General features: G+C 40.5%; 1 protein-coding gene across 3 annotated transcripts in view; it reads right to left on the reverse strand.

Annotated features, from left to right (window-relative positions):
• add3a (adducin 3 (gamma) a) overlaps positions 1 to 14,415 on the reverse strand; it is a 104,806-nt gene that overhangs the window by 58,554 nt on the left and 31,837 nt on the right. The window lies entirely within an intron of this gene.

Below are 14,415 nucleotides of genomic sequence, written 5' to 3' on the forward strand. Positions count from 1 at the left end.
GTTGTGATGCTCTGCGCAAGATTTATTATTTTATTGATCAAAAAAGTAATGTTTAGAAAAATAAGAAATGAAGAGGAAGGAAGAGGGATATTCACAGGACACACCAACGAATTGGACTTGTGATGAATGCACACTATGAAATCAGACTTTTCTTAGAAACAAAATAATTAGCAGAATAGAGTCTAAGGTTTCTGGCTATAAAGAGAACAATGTGATCTTTCCAGTTCCACTATCACATAATGTCCCAAGCAGCTTCATATGATGTTTTTTAATTTGCACAAATATACTTTCAGGTCATAGTGTGGCAGAGAGACATGACCACAGTAAGCAGGGTAGTAATTTAAGGAACTGAATTTCAATTTTATCCAATTTTACCTACAACAGTAGCACCGGTCTCTGGCTGCATGACCGCAGATGCTCATCTCTGGATGAATGATCTGGAACGATCATTTCGTTGTGTGCCCTGTGCACACAATGACAATGAGTTGAATCTAGCATCTAACATTTTGCATTTAAGCTGGTGAGATTAAGGGAAAATACTTTTTTCTTCAGAAATGCATGACCTCAAATGAAATGACCTCAGTCATTTTCAGCTTTATGGATTCAGATGAGTGTTACCCTGGTTGTGTTTGCAGAATTCCATCCAGCTGTTTCCTCACACACCCTCCACGCTTCCAATTATAAACCAGTTCACACACAAACTACCATCCTTTCCCGTCAGAATGAGCATAAAGGATACTGAAAGAAAAGAAGTGTATTGTTTTAGAATCCAACTGTTCCGGACAACCAGTGTCCTACATGACTCATAGTCACCACGGAGACTGAAACCTAGTGATCCAATTAGGAAGGAAAACTTTGGAGCAAACGTGAAGTGAGCGAGGGCTGAAAAATATTTTCTGTGAAACTGCTATTTCCCTATGTGCCACATAGTGACTTCAAACAAACTGTTTCAAGCTCTCCCGCAGTTTTCATGGGTAATTTCTCTTATTTGGTTTCATGTGTAGTTAAGTGAATATTGTTTACTGATTAGGAAGATATAAAAGAAAAAAAAAGAGAAAAGGAAAAAAAAGGAATGTTATGGGAAAAGGAATCACAACATTTCAGCTTCAACTGTAATGACCCCTTTTCAGCCAAGGGTTTCCCCTTACTTTTCCAAGTGTAAACCTCATGGTTCCAGGAACTGTTAAAATGGCAAAGAATATTAAAGGACACATTACAATGGTGGATGCTCATATTAAACTTTGACCAAAGCTTCAAATTATAAAGCCATCATGTGTGCATCCCTAAAAAACTCAGGCTTCAGACTGCTCTGGGTAATAGTACAGATTTTTGTCTGTGAAATAAGGCCCTTTTGAAAATAAGTACAGCTGAAAAATTTCCACCAAAATTTGAACAACAAGGCAAAATACTAAGAGATCTAGTTCTGCTTAGTAGTGCTTACCCATGCTATTTGTGTGTGTGCCTGCCTTGATTTTTTTTATTTATTTATTTTTTTTAAATCTGCCTCATATCATGCCATGAAGATCTTTAAATTCTCTGCTGTCAACTTGCAGCATGCCTGCAACACACCACACGTGTCAGTGTCAACTTGACAAAGACAGGGTGCATTCCATTGGATCTAATGACAATCATCTTAAAGCCACTGTAGATGGGAGCATGGCAGAACAAGAGCAAAGCAGGAAATGGCAGGATTACACAACTAATGGTGAATCATAAAGCAGGAGGGATTATCTTTTCAACCTTAAGACTTAAATGTCTGATTATTTTCCCACTAGGATAAAGACTACTGAAACATTAATTCTAGAAAAACTCCTGCGGGCTAATAGTTACCAAGAACTACAGAGTGTCACTGTTCATCAGCATCAACTTCAGTTAGTTCGGCTCACTTATCCAAGAATTTTACACCACAGTTTCCCTAAGAGGTATTAAATGCTGCCTCCACAAGAACTCTGACCCATATTAAGAGTCATTTTGAGCTACAAAATATTTTTTATTAAGGCTGTAACCATTAGTACAAGTAACCATATGTTAACAGATGCAAACCCAAAGAGATTTGTCTTTCCTACTACAATCGAAATCAATGAAATACCTGATGATCAAGGTAAAACTTGATGCATTGATGATCACTTGCATACAACCCTAAGATTAACTTTGCATCATTTATTTATATTTCCTGAAGGATTCTCAACACGGCAACCTCAGCAAAATTGAACAGACTTAACTTTAACCTATTAAATGTCTTTACTATAAAGAAACGAGACTGACCCAAGGTCTTGTGATGTCAGTTTTGCAGGCATACCGTGTAATAATTTAAACTGGCATTACAGACATGTAATTCCAATCTTGGATCTATGTCTAAGACCACTACATTCTGGAAAAGAGCATTCAGGCAAGAGGGAGGCAAGTTCTCATGGTACAACTTAATTAGCCACGATTTGTCGGTGAGGCAGGTAAATGCATGGATCACCCTTAGGGTCCACATTTCCGTGTCAGTTCCAGTTAAAACTGAACAAATACAGGAAGGTAGACACATTTCTTTCCGTGTTAGAGAAAGGGGGGAAAGACAATTGGAGATGGAGAGTGTCCTCAGTGACGGCCTGTTGCTGCATTCTGTCTCTTGGCCTGTGATGAGGGGAGTATTGGCAGTGAGAGAAATCACTTTGATACATTTTTCAGCTGCACAGGGTATTACCACAGCTATGCACTGAAAAATTCCACAACTCCCTTCTTTTGCTTCATCCCCCGAGACTTAGAGCAGATACATCTCTCCCCATGTGGTGTCCGCCAATCTCCTTAAACATCATCACTGGTTATTAGACTAAAATATAGACAGTTGGATACAGCAGTTGGTGTCAGTGAAAGATTTCTCAACAATCGAGCTACTGTAACACCAGACAGTAAACAGAGTAGCACCTCTGGACAAGAATTGCCACTGAGGCTGTGACAAGACTCCATTTACAAGGTGCCTGATGGAACATACAGAGCGGTCATTTCTGTTTTTATCTCACAGCACATTGCAATGCCAGTTATCCTTGAGTAACACTTTGCACCAAGATCCCTTTCAATCTTTCCTCTCTGCTTAACAAATCACAAAAAAAAAAAAAAACCCACCCACCAGCACAGCAGGCCCCTCCTGGATCTGGTGTTTAAAGACAACCATGAAAGGATATTTCCACATTTAAAATGAAGGCAGGGAAGATTTATAACTGGTAGGTGGGCGATATAAGTCTGACCGGGTATTGCACATGGAGAAACTAACCAGTCACAAAGAACGAGACACCGTCTGAGGGCTCTTATTAACAACCCACAATGTTGTATGGCTTTAACAGAAGACAATGGTGGAATGACAAGTCCAGAATTTGAAAGGAGAAATAATCTGATGGTCTGGTCAGAATTTATAGCCATTTCTCTGTGTGCGTATAAATGGGGGTTCAGGGCATACATCCAGTAAGGGTCCCCAGGCTTGATTCCTTGATTGAGATGCTTGGCTATTAGATGAACAGCCACAAGGAGCAGTACCCTCCACATGAAAAGACAGCTAGAGGTTAAGATCAAGGCAGCAGGGAGGGAAGTTAGCAAGCTATCCAAGTTGCAGAAAGGTATGATGAAGTAAGGGGTGCCTAAGAAGTACAACAAGCTGTCCATACCTAAGGTCTGAGAACCTGCCAAACAAAGACTCACAGGCTTGGCTAATCAGTTGAAGAGGCATACAGTAGAGATAGAAGCCAGGAGAATAAACCACGTGTTCTCCGCTGAGCCATCCAAGGTGTACTCTCAGTGGCAGGGGAACAATTTGAGAAAAGCACCCCCACCAAGGCTGGAGATGGAGCAATACTGGAAGAACATATGGGAGAAGAATGCAACACAAATACCAATGCTCAGTGGCAATTGGACCAAAGCAACCTCCCTGAACAGGCTCCACTGTGCAGACATCCAAGAAAGAGTCTCAAATATGAAGAGCTGGACAGCACCAGGCTCTGACATGATTCACACCTACTGGCTAAAGAAGCTAACTGTACTCCATGAGCGCCTGGCAGCACAAATGAACCAGCTGCTAGAGGCTAAGACACACCCAGATTGGCTGACTGAAGGCCGGACAGTCCTGATTCCCAAGGATCCCCAGAAGGGACCAGTCTTATCCAACTACCAGCTAATAACCTGCCTAAACAGGCACATGGCTCAAAACATAAGTGGGGCCCAGAAAGGAACTGGCAGAGATACCAGGGGAGCAAAACACCAGCTACTGGTAGACAGAGCAGTCACTCAAGACTGTAAGACTAGACTGACTAACCTGTGCACTGCCTGGATTGATTACAAGAAAGCCAATGACTTGATGCCTCATACATGGATCCTGGAATGCCTCGAACTATACAAGATTAACAGGACCCTAAGAGCCTTCATCAGGTACTCAGTGGGGATGTGGAGAACAACACTAGAGGCCAACTTCAAACCAATTGCACAAGTCGCCATCAAGTGCGGGATTTACCAAGGAGATGCTCTCTCCCCACTGCTGTTCTGCATAGGCCTGAACCCCCTCAGCCAGATCATCAACAAGACTGGCTACGGATACTGACTACAGAATGGAGCAAACATCAGCCACCTCCTCTATATGGAGTGAACGAGATATCGATTCACTGATCCACACCACCAGGATCTACAACAATGACATTGGAATGTCATTCGGACTGGAGAAGTTGTCAGATACCCTGCTGGGATAAGAAGCTGGCCAAAGGAGGATTGAAGCCACTGACATCAAGTAGAAGATCCGAGTTTGGAGGACAAACAAAGAATGCCACAGGGTGAATGTTTTTTAAATCTCAAAAATTCCCCAAACAAACAAAAAAAAACAAACTACTTCATCTGGATCTTGTAGATGCAGTTGGATCAGATTTGATTGACAAAAAAGTAAAAATGTAATGGTAATTTGGATCATGATGATTTAATCGCATGATACTCTGGGCTAATTAAAGGGAGCGACTTCTAGTTATTCCTGTTATTCCTTATACTGAGCTAAGATTTGTGAGAGTTAACAGTTTGCTATAGTCTCTTTCAGACTTTTATTTAAAAAAAAAAAAAAGTGAGGGATAGCCTTAACACGTTACTTTGGGTTGTAAAAGAATTAGCAAAGTAGATAAAGTGCAAAGTAGAAACTTACCGAGTTGTCCTCCCACCCTAATAACACACGCAGACATTGATTCAATGAAAGGATTTATCACCCATAACTCACAAAAAATAAATCATAGAGACAAGGAGGGGGAAAAGTATATGTTTTTCTACATGTCGCTTTGGTGGATTCTGCTATTATTTGGGATTCTTACATCCCTCTTTGTCTTAGTTCTTCTGCCTCCAGCCTGTGTGTGAATCCATCCGTCTCTAATCCTGATCCTGTACGGCTCACTGAAGCCTCAGCGTTCATTTGTTTAACCCTTTTGTTTGGAATCCAGTACAGGGTGTTGGCCTATGCCCCCTGCTCTCTCTCTCTCTCACTGTCCCTCCTAAATTTTTCTCTTTAAACCACTTCTGCTCTCCATCCATCCCTCAGTCCCTCCACCTGTGTGTCCTCCTTGTCTCCTTTCCTTTAATCTGTCTTTCATCTCCTTCATCTTCCACCAGGTTATTCTTCTCTCTCACACGTTCTTGTTGAGAGATGGACAGTGCAGCATCTTGGCAGCCCTCCGCCCACCCGCCTGGGTGGAAAAATAAACAAGCGTCCACGTGTTCCCAAGGAATTTTAATGACTTCCATAACTCTGACCATTTTACCTGCCAAACTCCAGGCAGCGTGAGGGAAGCAGCAGACTCTGAACGAGACAGTTTAGCGGCACTGATGACGAGCTTTGTGAGCCTGAGCCAAGTAGTATCCTTTGAAGCACTAAGGAGCTTTGAAAGAAACCAGTCCAGTGAGATGTTATAAGGACAAATCTATGAGCTAAAAATATACAGTGTCCGACAATTGTGGGAAACAGTATATTGTAGAATAGATGAAAAAGTAGCCATAAATTTGAGTTAAGACAGTCGCATTATGCCACCTTCCTTGCAACAGATTTCTCCCTAAACATACACAAAGTACTGCATGAAAATAGATCAGGGGAAGGGGAATATTAAATGGCCCAGTGTATTGCTCAATGTGCAGCGGTAAGTCAAGGATTTATGAGTGCGGCACACAGCATGCAGTGACCCATAATGCAGCGGCCCTACTTGTAAGTATCCCCAAATTATGTATGTCTCTGTACTACGCCATCACTATGCTAAAATGGTCGACTCAACATTTGTGGCTAATAATAATACTGTAGACAACACCTCTATAAGTCCCCCGATGCTCAAGCTCATTTCTGCAGCCTCCTCCAGCAACATCACTCTGCCTCAAACATTGGTGCACAAAACAAATGAATCTTTTGAGAGTCAAAGTCAAACTGAAATACTGGAGCACATTTATGGTTAGCACGTTCTCATAGTTTTATGGCAATAACCGCACTTGTAATCACAAAAAATGACAGAAACTGTTATATGAAGAATTAAAAGATTGCTGGGGAGGAAGAGATTTGAATGCTGCTCATTTTTCATTTTGCACACAATGGGCCAGCCGCTATGTAAAAACTCTGTTTTACAAAGGACCCAAAGAAATAGCCAGCATGATAAACCACCGAAACACCGAAGGACAATCCGTTATAGTTATTTTTGGCATGCTGCAGGTATCTCAGAAAATGCCATTTTTTTAATCATTCAGTTCTGTGATCTCTTATGTATAGACAACCATTCCAAATTTGTACATCAGTGTGTTTCTATGAGAGACCTCTGCAGGCTAACTGTGAGGCGATTAAAATCCCTAATGACTGGATTTTAATGTGCCATGACCACAGGCTGTCAGGTTGAACTGCAGAGACCTGACCTGAGAAGACACAAGAGGCTGATGAAGGTCTCTTTCGAGGGCTAGGATTGGGCAATAAATCTTAGAAAACAGTCTTCCTAGACTAAATCCCGAGACTTATTTAAAACAGCGAGAAACGCAAAAACAGCCGGTACATGTATGAAACAACTCAGCAAAATGAGGAAACTCTAGACTATCAATTTCCTTTCCCACATAAAATCGAATCAGCAGACTATCTTGTTTGTTAAAAGGATTTTTTTCCCCCTTTAACAACATAGATTCTTCAGTATTCAGATGTTTTGTTAGATTCGTGCATCTTTAGTTTGCCGGGCCTGTTCTTCACTTTCATTAACACCACATTACAAAATCAGACAATGTGTTTTATTACAGATGTGTCAGAAGTGGGGAACACCCAGCCCACTGGCAGGACCACTGTTTAGATTTCAGATCCTCCAAGTTATGTTTTTCTTTCCCTCTCAACCCGGGACCAGCTGCAGAGGAAATGACAATAGAAGGGGAGATTCATAACATCTCCTCCCACCTACCCACGCTCCTAACTCACTCACTCATTTCTCCCTTTGTGTGTGCCAAAGCGGCCTTTTTTTTCTGCCTATATAACTTGTTCAGCCTCCCACCCCACTTCTTAATCTGCACTTCTACTTGTTTCATCTCTAAGTTTGCAACCCTTGACCCATGTAATTGATAGTTGCACAAACTCAGGGGAAAAAAAAAAAAAAAAAAAAAAAAAAATCACACACATGCACATTTGGTTTCTTCCCCCCATTTCCCTCTCCGGACCCCATCCTCTCTCACGCACAAGGAATCTGGGATGTGTTCTCTAACTTTTCTAACTTTAAGTCTTCAAGTCTAGTAGGTTTTGGGGTGTGGACCCCCCAAAACTCCCCCAGTCTTGTAATATTGGAGCTTTATGCCTCAATGTTATCAAAAGAATTCCCTGTTCCTCATTGTTCTGCATGTGTTAAAAAAGGTTCTGCATGTGTATAGAACTTGCTAAGCAGTTAAGCCTGTTCCTGATAATCCCTGACACTGCATTTTATCCAAGCAGGCTCCTTCAATTTCAGTTTGAAAAATACAAGCAAATGCTAACTTCAAATGGTAAAATGGACCGGTACTTGCAGTGCTTTTGTACTCTATTTGAGCACTCAAAGAGCTTTCTTACTACAAGAAATGCTGTTATCTTTGCGTAAGTACTTTAAACCTAACATTCACATTCTGGATGCATCGGGGGTTTAGCAGCTTGCCTGGGGATTGAACCACCAACCTTTTGATTAGCAGACAACCCGCTCTACCTCCTGAGTTACAGCCCACATCCTAACATGTCCTGACAAATTGAGCATAAAAGCAGACGCTGTCACAAAGAAGGGGAACTCAGTATAAATAAGTACAATGATAGTATAAATTAATCTCCTAATCTTAATTTACAACAAACAAAATGGATAAGAGGAAAGAAACTGACAGCTGAGGTATGAATTCATAACTGACAGGATTCACTAAGGATGGGAACAAACAATATAAAGAGGACAATGGTTGGTACTGAAACATGCTCTTTGAGAATTTTTTTCCCTCTGGAGAGTGCAGGTGGCAAATGATACAATAGGATTTCTTCATTAGTGAATAAAAAATCAATTCATTAAAGACCTGCTTAAAAAGGAAATAAGAGCCACCTATTGAAATATCTTGCCTGCAGTTTGTACAAATTTACTGTTTAAAGGAATAAAATGAACTTCTTTTGGCCACTTCTGAGCATCCTTCAACTTCAATTAAATCCTTATTTAAATAACGCACTGCATGAAAACCAAAAGCAAAGTTGAACTCTGCGCTTCAAATTCCTTACGCTATTATGAACAGTGTCGCTACACCAATGTCACTGAAACGTCACCTATTTTACTTTAGTGAACACACTGTTTAAAAGTGCTGGAACCAGTTGTTGGTACACAGTCTGTGGTTTAGCAACTAGGTTTGGTTAGAGCCAAACATCAACCCGCAGCTGGTTCCAGTATTGAGCTCTTTAGCTCCACTCTGATGCAATCCCCTCGATGGGAGGTGTGGGACGTCAAACTTTAGTCCCTATTCACTGATCTCTACTCATATATCCATTTTTGAACAGGCAGAACACCATCCTGATTTTATAAATAACTTCCAGGCTGTAGTTAATAAGTAGAAAAGCAGGAAAAAAGAAAAGGAAAGGAAAGAAAAGTAAAGAGATTTAACAAGGAAATTGGGAAGGCTGTGTCCTGAGCCTTCTTACCATGCGAGTTAATATTTACCAAGACAGAGAATCCATTCATTTTACTCCCCTTATCAAATTTAACGGTCCAGTTGGGCTAGAGCCTTCCCAGCTGTCATAGGGCAAGAGGTGTGGTACACCGTGGACAGGTGGCCAATCTGTCGCAGGGCAAACACACAGACAGACAACCACTCACACTCACATTCACACCTACAGCCAATTTAGGATCACCATTTAACTTAACATCCATGTCTTTGGTTCCCTAGTTTATTTTGATACAGTGGGAAGTTCCCCACTAATTAATAAAATTGTCGGTCCTGCGTGTGGTCTCTGCATTATACCCCAGGGATATGCTACAAGTTTGCTCATAAGTTTGTACTGGTTGTTTGCTGTTATTAGGAAGAAATGTTAAGGCCAGGACGAGTAAAGCAATATCCTTCTTCCTGAGCTCCTCTCAGTCTTCTCTAACTCCTCAACCTGTCACACATCACATTACACTGAGCTATAAATCCCTGCACACACACCACATCTGGAAAGCAAATATTTGTCAGAAACATTCTTTCACTTCCCTTTACTGTGAAATTCACACTTTGTTCTCAGAGCTTCAAAGAGAATAAAAGGAGAATTTGGGAAGAGATTTTATTCCAGGTAGTTGGGAAATTAGTACTTATTACCTGGCATTTGTAAACACTTATAGTGAAAGTCAGCAGGACATAAGACATTACTATAAACAGCCAATGAAACTCCTTTCAATCCTTCAACCATGGCTACAGAAAAAAAACAAAACAAAACAAGTGGTGGCTTCCTGCTTGATAGAAGATCAGTATAGACTGCTTTTAATCAGATGAGAAAAAAAAAAAAAAACTACAGCTACAAAACAAACTGTTCATCAGGCATCTCATGTCAAAGGTGCAGTACACAAGTGCGTATACAGTCAGTAAGTGTAATGTAAGCCTGACAAAGAGAACATAAAAGGGTGTTTTTATTCAGTCTCTTTAAGTATTTAACTGCATACAGTCTTTCATGTTCTATCAATAGCCTCTAAACTCCCGTGTTGTCTAGTGTTCAAGTGGGTCCAGACTGTTGTGGATGGAGCAGCGATGCTTGCACTTTGCATCGGGTTCACAAGACAAACAACATACAGTGTCAGGCCACACAGGCTGTGGGGGGAAACATAAACTGCACTCTGCTTTGCACATCTGTGAGGTCCTTTGGAGCCAAGCACAGATAGACTGCAGAGGAAATCAAAGCACAAACAGGTGGGAGGTTCAATGAGGCAGCACAAATTTAGTTGTGTTTTCTTTTAAACTCGGTCTTATATCAACCACAAGCAAGTTAATGTATTTTTAATGGTATTCAAAAAAAACAAACAAACTGATTTTCCTACTACATTGACTTATAAGGACAAAAATACTGAGCCAAACCTCTTAATCTTTGAATTCACATGTTTGCAGTCCCGTCGCTGCAGGTGTATAAAATCAAGCACCTATCTATGCAGTCTATCTTTACAAATATTTGTGAAAGAAAGGATCATTCTAAAGATCTCACTGAATTTGAGTGTGGTGCAGTAATAGGACGCCACTGTTACACTGAGTCAGTTTGTGAAATTTCTTCCCTCATTCCATGTGGAATTAAGTGGTATTATTGCAAAGTGTTAGTGATTGGAAACTACATTAACTCAACATAAATTTACGGAGCAGGAGTCACCGAGTGCTGAGGTGTATAGTGCATAAAAGTCACCAACGCTACTGACTCAATAACCACAGAATTCCAAACCTCCTCTGGCATTAAAATCTGCACAAAAACTGTGCGCTGGGAGCTTCATGGTTTGCATGGCTGAACAGCTCGTGTAGGTGTAATGTCTAGGCAGCCCAGTACTTTTGTCCATATAGCCATCATATGCCATCATATATGCATAAAGGCTGTTGCATTAAAGTTTGTGGTATGATGAGATTATTTTCAATGTAAGAAAGACACTGTAAAAGTATTAATGTACTCATATGAATAGCAACATTTTTATTATTTGTACAAGTTAAATAAAAAGCCATACTATGTGTCAGCTCTGACAGTAAAGGCAGTAATATTACTGGCAAAGAGTGAATTTATTAAACTATTAAGTTAAATTACCGCTAACCTTTTAACACTTTCCGCTCTTGCACACGAATGAACCAAAATAGCAGGCGTGCTCAGATTCGCCCATTGAGCCAGTGCACAAGAGACCTATAGCTCTCCAAATTGTCCTTGCACTTGTTTGGCTAAAATAAATACTACCCAGAACATATAAGCACAGTAGTGTGGCTCAAACTCTCAAAAGTCTTAAGGATTTACTGAAGCTTCAACTATAAAGTATGGAGCTGCAATGGAATTTCCAGTTCCCTGTAGGCATCACTGGAATGCACCATACAAAAAAAAAAGAAGAACTGAATATCATAGATGCAGTAACATCAAATAAACCTTCAATCAGTTTGACTACTTTTTCCACATTTACACTTTGTAGAAAAATATGTTATGATAACCACCAGTCCTTTAACAATGAGATCTAATTTTAGTAACAAATCATGAAAGAAACCTGCCAGGAGATACAGCTGCTTGGTAAAGTCAGTTTCAGAAATCTTTCCCACGAACTCTGACCTGGACAGCACAGCCTATAAAAAAGTGTTGGGAGAACTTCAAAATCATTATTGGTTTCACCCCTTAAGCCTCAGCTCAGTGTGGTAAGGGCAGACTGGGAGCCTGAGGTTGGTAGGGTCTAGCCACTGCTGGGCAAAGAGCAAGCCATTTAGGTACTTAGCTGATATCATTATCCAGGGGATTACACAGGGGCGGTAGTGAGTGCAGTTTTCTGTTTTGGACGTCTCTCATAGATGACTCCGATATTAATAGCAGCAGTAAATCAGCAAACCACACAGCATCAATCCGTCTCTTTAGGGGGTGTTTATGGGAATCTGATTAAATAACAAGCTTGCAACATGACTGAACATGTGAAAAAAGAGAGATCAGAATTCAAGCCTGGGAGAAAATTGAGGAGTTAGTCTTGTCTATGTAAATACTTTAGAAATTTTTGAAAAGCCTCAGTGCTTCCTAGATAATCAAGACTGAAAGAAAAAAATAATAATATTGGCATTTCTGGTTCAAAAATGTTGTTTCTGCTTTGTGACTACGTGAGCACCTGCATTCATGCTGAAATGTGTGCAGCCATTTTGTCAGCTCACATGTTAGCCCATCTATGTGGGACCCAGCCCAAATACATTTGGTTTAATTTAGAGTTGGACCACAGTATTCAATCAGATCCAATTCACAATCATCAAAAAGACCAAAAAAAAAAAAAAAAGGAATAGCTTTAGTGCTTTCATTACTCACAGTCTGATCTTCTTTGCTGAGGAAGCCAACAGGTGACACTCCACAGACTTTCAGTGTGTACTTTCACACAGACAAATACAAACCAGGCACACATGCACAAAAATGAACAAAAACACAGGAAAAAAAAAACAACACAAACACATGGACTGTGGCTAAGGATGACTTTCTTGAAAGCAAAATTGAGTTCAGCTGACACAGACAGCTGGAAACCATGTTGTATGACATAATTGCGGGAAGGATAGCCAAGCTATTTAATACACACACACACACACACACACACACACACACACACACACACACACACACACACACTTAATTATCTCTCCTATAGTGGGAGCATAAGGAGTGAAGCCCGTGAGGTCACTGGGGTTGATTGAGACACGGGGACAATACTTCAGCCTCACAGTACTCTGTGTTCACCTCCTCAGCCTCAGCATGAGGGGGGAATAAATTCTTCTTCTTCTTTGGATATTATTGAACTACATGGTTAAAGCTCAATAAATCCGATGTAACACCAAGAAATCAATCTTAATTCACCACTAAGTTATATCTCAAAACCCTGACCTGAGAGCAACCATGTGGTGTAAATTCATACTAAACATGCCTTGGGAGAGGAAATCAAGGCCAGAAGGACAGTAAATCATTCACCCTGAAGCAGCAACATTTCCTTCAAGGGCCCAGCACACAAAGTCATTCCTGAAACAATGAGAAACCTCAGAGGAGACCAAACAAAGCCTGCAGCGAGGGTCCTCTTTTTATTGCTTTTTCTGCAGAAGAACTCAGGACAAATATTTGATTGGACGTTTCAGGATTTGTTGGAGCACCAAGGCCATCACCATGGCAACAAGTTGACTGTGTACGTAACTAATAATCTGCTCTGCAGAAGAAGTGAATCTCAAAGCGGAACATTTTATGCTTCTGTTAAAGAGTAACAGTATATAAAATTGCAGCTGACATGTGCACTGGAGGCTTCCTCATCGAGAATTTGTTAGATTTTAAGTCAAAGTTGCAAAATGTGTGTTTTGATGGTGGTTTAAGACTTGCCGAAAAGATGACTGTCAAATTTCAGAGGAATTCATTTCAATTAATTAAAGGGAAAAAAAAAAAAATCAAAGCGACTACAATGTTCTTTTCATCAGAAGCAAGATTTAACATGCTTGGACAATAACAAGCAGTAGAAATTATAAAGGTATGTTTTTCTAAAACACAGACAATCTGTTGAGGTTGTGCAATACAGTGCACACTACAGCACCGAGTGTGTGCGGTGCAGTATTTTGCATTCAGCCACAATGATAAAGGTGAGCCAGCCATCAAAGACAAACCTGTGAGGACTATTTGCACACTGTTATAGAAGCATTGGGTACCACGGTTAAGACAACAAGAATAGGCTAGTGAAGAAACGTACACACAATATGTGGGGTCAGTGACTTTATGAAGAAACACTGTGGAGGCAGGTGACTGTGTTGCTCAAGTAAATCAGACTTTGTTACTTCAGCACTGAAACACAAACGTGAAAGCAAGCCAGACGTTGTCAGCTGTGCTTTTCAGAGCGATGGCAGTAGGACAAAAAATAGATTCAACAAAGGTAACTGATCTATGTGGGCATAAAAGTGATATCCCTAAGCTTTGTAACCTAATCACAACTCAGTTCACATATGCATACGTTTCGTTGCACTGTAGAACGCTTACAGCCAACTTGAGATTTTTACTCCACCTCAAAAAAGAACTGCAGCACAATCATGATTCAGTTTGCTCCCAAATCTCCTTCACACACAGTGTGGGAGCTCTCGGATAAGCTGCACAGCAGAGGAGAAACAGTTGTGGCAAAAAAAAAAAAAAAAAAAAAAAATCTGTGTTGAAACATGAGAAGGTTGATCTGAAATGGTGTACATATTTCTCTGCTAGTTCTTGAGAAGAAAAAGAAAACAAGCAGAAATGAT

Source organism: Archocentrus centrarchus, chromosome 1, assembly GCF_007364275.1.
Source record: "Archocentrus centrarchus isolate MPI-CPG fArcCen1 chromosome 1, fArcCen1, whole genome shotgun sequence".
Classification (NCBI taxonomy): domain Eukaryota; kingdom Metazoa; phylum Chordata; class Actinopteri; order Cichliformes; family Cichlidae; genus Archocentrus; species Archocentrus centrarchus.